Source organism: Belonocnema kinseyi, chromosome 4, assembly GCF_010883055.1.
Source record: "Belonocnema kinseyi isolate 2016_QV_RU_SX_M_011 chromosome 4, B_treatae_v1, whole genome shotgun sequence".
Classification (NCBI taxonomy): Eukaryota; Metazoa; Arthropoda; class Insecta; order Hymenoptera; family Cynipidae; genus Belonocnema; species Belonocnema kinseyi.
In genome coordinates, this window is record NC_046660.1 from 2,264,242 (window position 1) to 2,272,107 (window position 7,866).

Consider the following 7,866-nt stretch of genomic DNA (forward strand, 5'->3'; position numbering starts at 1 on the left):
TTTCAACAATACTTAAATTTTTAAATTCTTGCAATTTTCTATTTTACTTTATTTGCAACAGATAAGAATAGTAGAAAATTGAAAATTAAATTTTCGGAATTTCTCAACAGTTACAAATTGCACTGTTGAAATTGAAAAAAAATAAAATAAAATTGATGTTTCAAGTGTTGGAAATGAAAGAAAATTCAAAACTGAATTTTTAATTTTCTGGAATTTCCAACATTTAAAAATTGCAAAAAATGGAAAATTAAATTTTCAACCGTTGAAAATTCAGTTTCGAATTTTCTTTAATTTCCTTTAGTTTAGTTTTCTTTATGAAAATATTTAAACAAAGAATATTGTATTAAATCTTCAATGATTCAAAATTAAAATAAGGATTTAATTGTTGGAAAATATAGAAAATTTAAAACTGAATTTTCAACACGTAAATTTTCCTTTTGAAAATTTAAGAAAGAAAAAAATAATCTTGTATTAAAGGTTCAATACTCCAATGTTGAAGGAAATTGAATTTTCAACAGTAGTTGAATTTTCTGTTTTTCTGGCTTTTTAAACAATTTCAAATTGAAGAAAAAGAAAATTAATTTTTCAACCGTTAATAATTATACTTCTGAAATATAAGAGAATGAAAAAAACATGTCAACTGTTGGAAACTAATGAAAAATAAAAATTTAATTTTCAACAGTAACATTTTTTCAAATTATCTTTATGCAACTTTAAGAGAGAGAAAAAAATATTGTATTAAATTTTTAATGTCAGAAAATTAAAGAAAATTGCATTTCCAACAGTAGTTGAATTTTAAAATTATTGCAATTTTCTTCTATATTCAAAAGTTGGAATTAGCAGAAAATTAAACATGCAATTTTCTCCAATTTTCAAAAGTTACAAATTGCAATGTTGAAATAGAAAAGAAATAAAATAAAATTGATGTTTCAAGTGTTGGAAATTAAAGAAAATTCAAAACTGAATTTTCAACAATTGAATTTTTAATTTTCTGGAATTTCCAACAGTTTAAAATTACAAAAAATGGAAAATTAAATTTCCAACCATTGAAAACTCAGTTTTGCATTTTCTTTAATTTCCTTTAGTTTAGTTTTCTTTATCAAAATATTTAAAAAAAAACATATTGTATTAAATTTTTTATGCTTCAAAATTAAAGAAAATTCCATTTTCAGCAGTTACAAAATTGAACTGTTAAATTAAAATAAAATAAGGATTTAATTGTTGGAAAATATAGAAAATTTAAAACTGAATTTTCAAAAGTTGAATTTTTAATTTTCTAGGATTTCCGAAATTTAAATTTTCAAGTTTCTTGCGTTTTCAATAGTTAAAAACTGAAGAAAATAGAACATTAAATTTTCAAGTATTGAAAATTCAGTTTTGAATTTTCTTTAATTTCCTTTAGTTAAATTTTCAATGCTTTAAAACTAAAGAAAAATAAATTTCCGGCAGTTACAAAATTGAACTGTTAAAATTGAAGAAAATAAAACAAGATTTCAATTGTTGGAAATTAAAGAAAATTCAAAACTGAATTTTCAACAATTGAATTTTTAATTTTCTGGAATTTCTAACAGTTAAAAATTGCAAAAAATGGAAATTAAAATTTTCAACTTTTGGGAACTAAAAAAAAGTGAAAACTGAATTTACAACAGTTAAATTTCCTTTAAGTTTTCTTTAACAAAATTTAAAATAAACGAATATTGCAATTAATTTTCAATGCTTCAAAACTGAAGAAAATTCACTTTTCAGTTTTTTTTTTAAAGTTGCATAAAGAAAATTTTGAAGAAAATTTTACAGTTGAAAATTCAACTTTTCTTTGTCTTTAATTTTCCATTTTCTTCAATGTTAAATTGTTCAAGATGCAAGAAAAATAGGCAATCCAACTTTTTACAATTCCAGAAAATTTTACATTCAATTTTGAATTTTCTTTAATTTCCAAAATTGAAAATTCAATATGATTTTATTTTCTTCAATTTCAAAGGTTTAATTTGTAACTCTAGACATATTCAGAAAATTTAATTTTCTGTTATATATTAATTTTTAATAAAAAAAAATAAACTTTGAACATGAAATATTTAATAATTGGAATGATTAAAGTAATGCCAACATGGAAATTAAAAAAAAAAATTCGAATTGAAAAAAAAATTCAACTAAAATGATGAATCTACATTAAAAATAATTTAATTTATAGTTTAAAAAATTAATATTTAACCAAATAAATTACTTTTCAATTGAAATTATAAACCGTCAAACAAACAATAAACTCTTAACGAAAAAAAATTAATTTTCTACAAAAAAATAACGAACAATGAAAAAAATATTTGGTGTTTCTACTTAAAAAAAAAAATTAATATTTTCTTTTTATTTTGCTAGAAAATTAATTCAACAATTGGATAGAAAATTAAACGATGTGGTTAAAAATTCAACTGCTTTGTAGAAGATTCGTTTTTTCATTAAAAATTAATTTTTTGGTTCAAAATTTATTTTTTTGGTTAAAAAGTATATTTTTAACGGGTTAAAAAATCAATTAGTTTGCACAGAAAATTCGCGTTTTTGTCTTGAAATTTGAACAGTTTGGTATAAAATTAATCTAATTTATAGAAAATTGTTTTGTTTTTTTAATTGAAAATTAATTTTTTTAATTGGAAATTGAACTAATTTCGTTAAAAATTAATCTTTTGTATTTGAAAATTTAACTGTTTGAATGAGAATTGAACTTTTTTGCAGACGTTTTTCTTTTTTGTAGGCATTAGGGAACAATCAATTTTCTTAGCTGACAAATTCACTATTTGATTGAAAATTAATGTTTTGTATTTGAAAATTAATCTTTTTGTTCTGAAAATTCAACAGTTCGGTAGAAAAATTAATTACCATGCAGAACATTGCTTTTTTATTTATTTATTTATTTTTTTAATTGAAAGTTAATGTTTGTGATGAAAATTTATGTATTTGTTGAACATTTTTTTCAGTAGAAAATAATGTTCTTGGTTAAATATTCAACTATTTAGTTAGAAATTTTTGTATTTTGTTAAGAAATAATCTTTTTATGTTGAAAATTCAACTCTTTGTTTAAAACTCAACTACATTTTCAAAAGTTGTTTTTTGTGGTTCAAGATTCATAATTTTAGTTGAAAAATAGTTTTCCTTTTAGTTATAAATTTATTTTTTCAACTCGAAATTAACCTAATTTTGTTGAAAAATCATATTCTCGGGTTGAAAATTTAACTGTTTTATAGAAAATTCATTTTTTTGGCATGAAAATTCAAACATTTGGTACCAAATTAAAATAATTTGTACAAAATTCGTTTTTTAAATTGGAAAGTAATTCTTTTGAATGAAAAGTTAAAAACTTTATTCAGTCAAAAATGTTTAAATTAAAACTTTTTAGAAACGAAACAATATAACTAAAAATTAATCAATTAAAATTCGGAAATCCAAAACTATTCATAATTTGAGCAAACAGATATCTTCAATTAAAATGATAAATTTTCAACCAAAAAATGAATTCTTAACGAAAAAGAGGAATTTTTATCTAAATACATGCTTTTTCAACCAAAAAGTTGATTTTTCAAGCAAAAAACCCGTTTCTACCAAAAATAAAATATTTAAATTTTCAGTCGAAAAATTAATTTTCTACCAAAAAGAAATTAATTTGAAACTAAAATAATTAAAATTTCAAATATAGATAAATTTATAACTAGAATAATGAATCTTCAACCAAAGAAAGAATCATTTTCTAACAAAATAATTCATAATGCAATAAAGGAATGAATTTTCAATGTAAATCATATCTCTTTAACCAAAAAAGGAATTCTTAAAGAAGATTAATTTAGTAAAAATAAAGATTAAATTTTAACAAAATACTTTATTTTTCAAACAAAAGTTGATTTTTCAACTAAAAAAAAATCAGTTTCTACCAAAAACAGAATAATTAAATTTTTAGTTAAAAAATTAATTTCCAATAAAAAACGAATTTTGAACATGAAATGTTTAATAATTCGAGAAATTAAAGAAATTTCGAAATCAAAAATTAAAAAAAAATAATTCCAATTTGAAAAATATATATATTCTACTAAAATGATGAATCTTCAACTAAAATAGTTTAATTTTCAGTTTAGAAAATTAATTTTTAACCAAATAGTGATATTTTTAACTAAAATTATGAATATTGAAAGAAAAAGAATTTTCAACAGAATAATTCAATATTTAACCAAAAAAATTACTTTTTAATTAAAATGATACATCTTCAATGAACAAATGAATTCTTAACGATGAAGGTTAATTTTATAAAAAAAGACGATTTTTCAACAAAATAAATGATTTTTAAACCAAAAAGTTGATTTAAAAAAATAAATAAATTCGTACGAAAAATAGAATAATTAATTTTTCTGTTAGAAAGTTAACTTTCAATTAAAAAAAAAAAACAACGAATTTTCAACGATATAGTAGAATTGTTAACAAAAGAAATGTTTTTCAAATAAAATGATGAATCTGCAACTAAAATAGTTTGATTTTTAGTTTAATTAATTAATTTTTAACCAAAAATAATGATATTTTGAACTAAAATGATGAATCTTCAACCAAAAAAAATTGTTTAATATTCAACAAGAGACAGAACTTTTCAATTAAAATGATAAATCTTGAACCAAAAAATGAATTCTTCACGAACAAAATTGATTTTCTACAAAAGCGGAATTTTGAGCAAAATACATGATTTTTCCACCAAAAAGTAGATTTTTCAAGTAAAAAGCCCGTTTTTACCAAAAAAAGAATAATTATACTTCAGGTAAAAATGAATTTTCAGTAAAATAAAAAACTAATTTTTAAAAATATAATATTTTAGAATTAAAATATTTTACTGAATAATCGATTTTTCAATCAAATTGTTTAATTATAAGGGGAAAAAATTAATTTTCACCAAAAGAGAAATTAATCTTCAAGTAAAATAATTAAATTTCAACCAAAAAAATTATTTGTAACAAATTACATGATTTTTCAAACAAAAAGTTGATTTTTAAAATAAAAAGTCAATTTCTAAGAAAAATAGAATAATTAAATTTGCAGTTAAAAAATGATTTCAGATTATAATCGAATATCCAACAATATAGTTAAATTGTTAACGAAAGAAATGCTTTTCAACTAAAATGATGAATCTGCAACTAAAATAGTTTGATTTTCAGTTTAAATAATTAATTTTTAAGAAAAAATAATGATATTTTTAACTAAAATGATGAATCTTGAACCAAGAAATTAAAATTATAAACTTTTAACCAAAAAATGAACTATTAACGAAACTCTTAACTAAAAAAAAATCAATTCATAAATTTAAAAAAAAATCTATTTTGATGAGAAAATTGAAAATCATTTCTCTTAAATAAAAATGAAAAAATGTTACTTTTTTTAAATATTTAACTAATTAAGTTTAAAAATGCAAGTATTCAGTGAAAAATTTATTCAATTTGTTAAAAATTCCTATTTTTTAGTAGAAAATTGATCTTTCTGGTTAAAAATAGATCGTTTTATTAGAAAAACTCAATTATTTGGTTAGAAATTTATGTAATTTGTTGAAAAATCGTCTTTTTGGTAGAAAATTAATATTATTGGTTAAAAATTTAACTCCTTGGTTGAAATTTGAATTTTTTTTAAAGTTCCTTTTTTTTATTCAAGATTCTTAATTTCATTTGAAAATTCGTTTATTTATTTAGTTAAAATTTAATTTTTTAAACTGGAAATTTAATTATTTGGTTGAAAAAGCATATCCTCGGTTTAAAAATTAAACTTCTTTGTAGAAAATCCGTGCTTTTGGCTTAAAATTCAACTTTTCCATGAAATATTTATCGTTTTAAGTTGAAAATTCAACTATTTGTTTATAGATTGATTTAGTTTCTTGAAAATTCATTTTTGTAATAAAAAAACTAATTTTCTTCGTTGAAAATTTAATTATTTGGCTATAAATTGATGTATTTTGTGGAAAACTTGTTTTTTTTTGCTAAAAAATTAATATCCTTGATCGAAAATTGATTTTTTTGGTTAAAAATGTAATTATTTAAATAAAAATTCAACTGTTATTTGAAAATTCAACAGCTTGGTGGAAAACCTAATTATTTTGTACAATATTCTTTTTATTTTATTAAAAATTAATGTTTTTAATGAAAATTTAACGATTCCATTTTTAGTTTAAATATTTTTAGATTGAAAAATCAACTATTTGATTGATATTTTATTTATTTCGATGAAAATTCAACTATATGGTTAAAAATTTATGTATTTAAAAAAAAATCATCTTTTTATGTTGAAAATTAATTTCCTTGGTTGACACTTGAACTACTTTTTTACAAGTTTATTTTTTTTAGCAAGATTACTAATTTTAGTTGAAAATTGTCTTTTTTTTAACTGAAAATTTAACTATTTTGATGAACAATCATATTCTCGAGTTGAAAATACAACTGTTTTGCAAAAAATTCTTTTTTTTTTTAATTTGAAAAATTACTCTCTTGTTGAAAATTTATGTAATTTGTTAAAAATTCGAATTTTATGATAGAAAATTAATATTTTTGGTTAAATATTTGTCTTTTTTTAGTTAAAAAATAACGTTCCTGTTACAATATTCAACTATTTGGTTATAAATTCATGAATTTTTTAATTAAAAATTCATCTTTTTATGTCGAAAATTTAAATTCTGGGTTCAAAATCGGTCTTCTTGGCAGAAATTTTTAAATATAGTTAAATAATTAACACAAGAAATGCTTTTCAGCTGAATGATGAATCTTCAGCTTTAATTTTTCAAAACTTTTAATTTTCAAACAAAAATAAATGAATCTTCAACAACAAGAAAATGAATTTTTAACAAAGTAGTTGAATATTCAACCAAAAAGATTAATTTTCCATTAAAATGATAAAATACTTTATTTTTCGACTAAAAAGTTGATTTTTCAACTAAAAAAAAAAAAACGTTTCTACCAAAAACAGAATAATTAAATTTTCAGTTAAAAAAGTAATTTTCAATTTAAAAAAACGAATTTTGAACATTAAATATTTATTAATTGGAAGAGTTAGAGAGATTTATACATCAAAAATAAAATGATTTCAATTAAAAAAGAATGATGACACTTCAACTAACATTGTTTATTTTTCTGTTTAAAAGATCATATTCTCAGGTTGAAAATTCAACTTTTTTGTAGAAAATTCGTCTTTTTGGCTTTTTTATTTATATAATTTGTTGAAAATTTTTATTTTTGGTATAAAATTAATCGTCTTAGTTGAAAATTCAACTATTTGGTTAAAAATGTATGTGTTTGATAATCGAGCTGACCTTCCAAAAATACGAAAACATGTATTACCTCAATTAAAAAAAAGGATAAATTTGTTAAATTTTCTTCATCCACTTCTCATTTTTAATCCTTTAAAGTTCAAATTAATACCAATAAACAGAATATTTAAGTTTCAGTAAAAAATGAATTTTTAATAAAAACATAAATTTTAAACCCTAAATATAATAATTGGAAGAACTAAAGAAATGCCTACATAGAAATTAAAAAGAAATAATTGCAATTTAAAAAAAAAAGAAAATTTTTGCCAAAAATGGTGAATCTACAACTAAAATAATTTAATTTTCAGTCTAAAAAATTAATTTTTAACCAAATAGTGACATTTTAGACTGAAATTATGAATCTGAAAAAAAAGAAGTTTCAACAGAATAATTTAATATTCAACCAAAGAAATTATTTTTCAATTAAAATTATAAACTGTCAACCAAAAAATGAACTCTTAAGGGCATGCTCTTCGGTGACCACGTGACCAAACTAGTCCCCGGTTATGAACATTTTTTTTGGTGTTCACTGCGTCCACACGAATTGAGATATCGTGTTT

General features: G+C 20.0%; 1 protein-coding gene across 1 annotated transcript in view; it reads right to left on the minus strand.

The window, feature by feature from the left end:
* Positions 1 to 7,866, minus strand: part of LOC117172180 (intraflagellar transport protein 140 homolog) — a 94,056-nt gene that overhangs the window by 1,286 nt on the left and 84,904 nt on the right. The gene's annotated exons all lie outside the window — the stretch shown is intronic.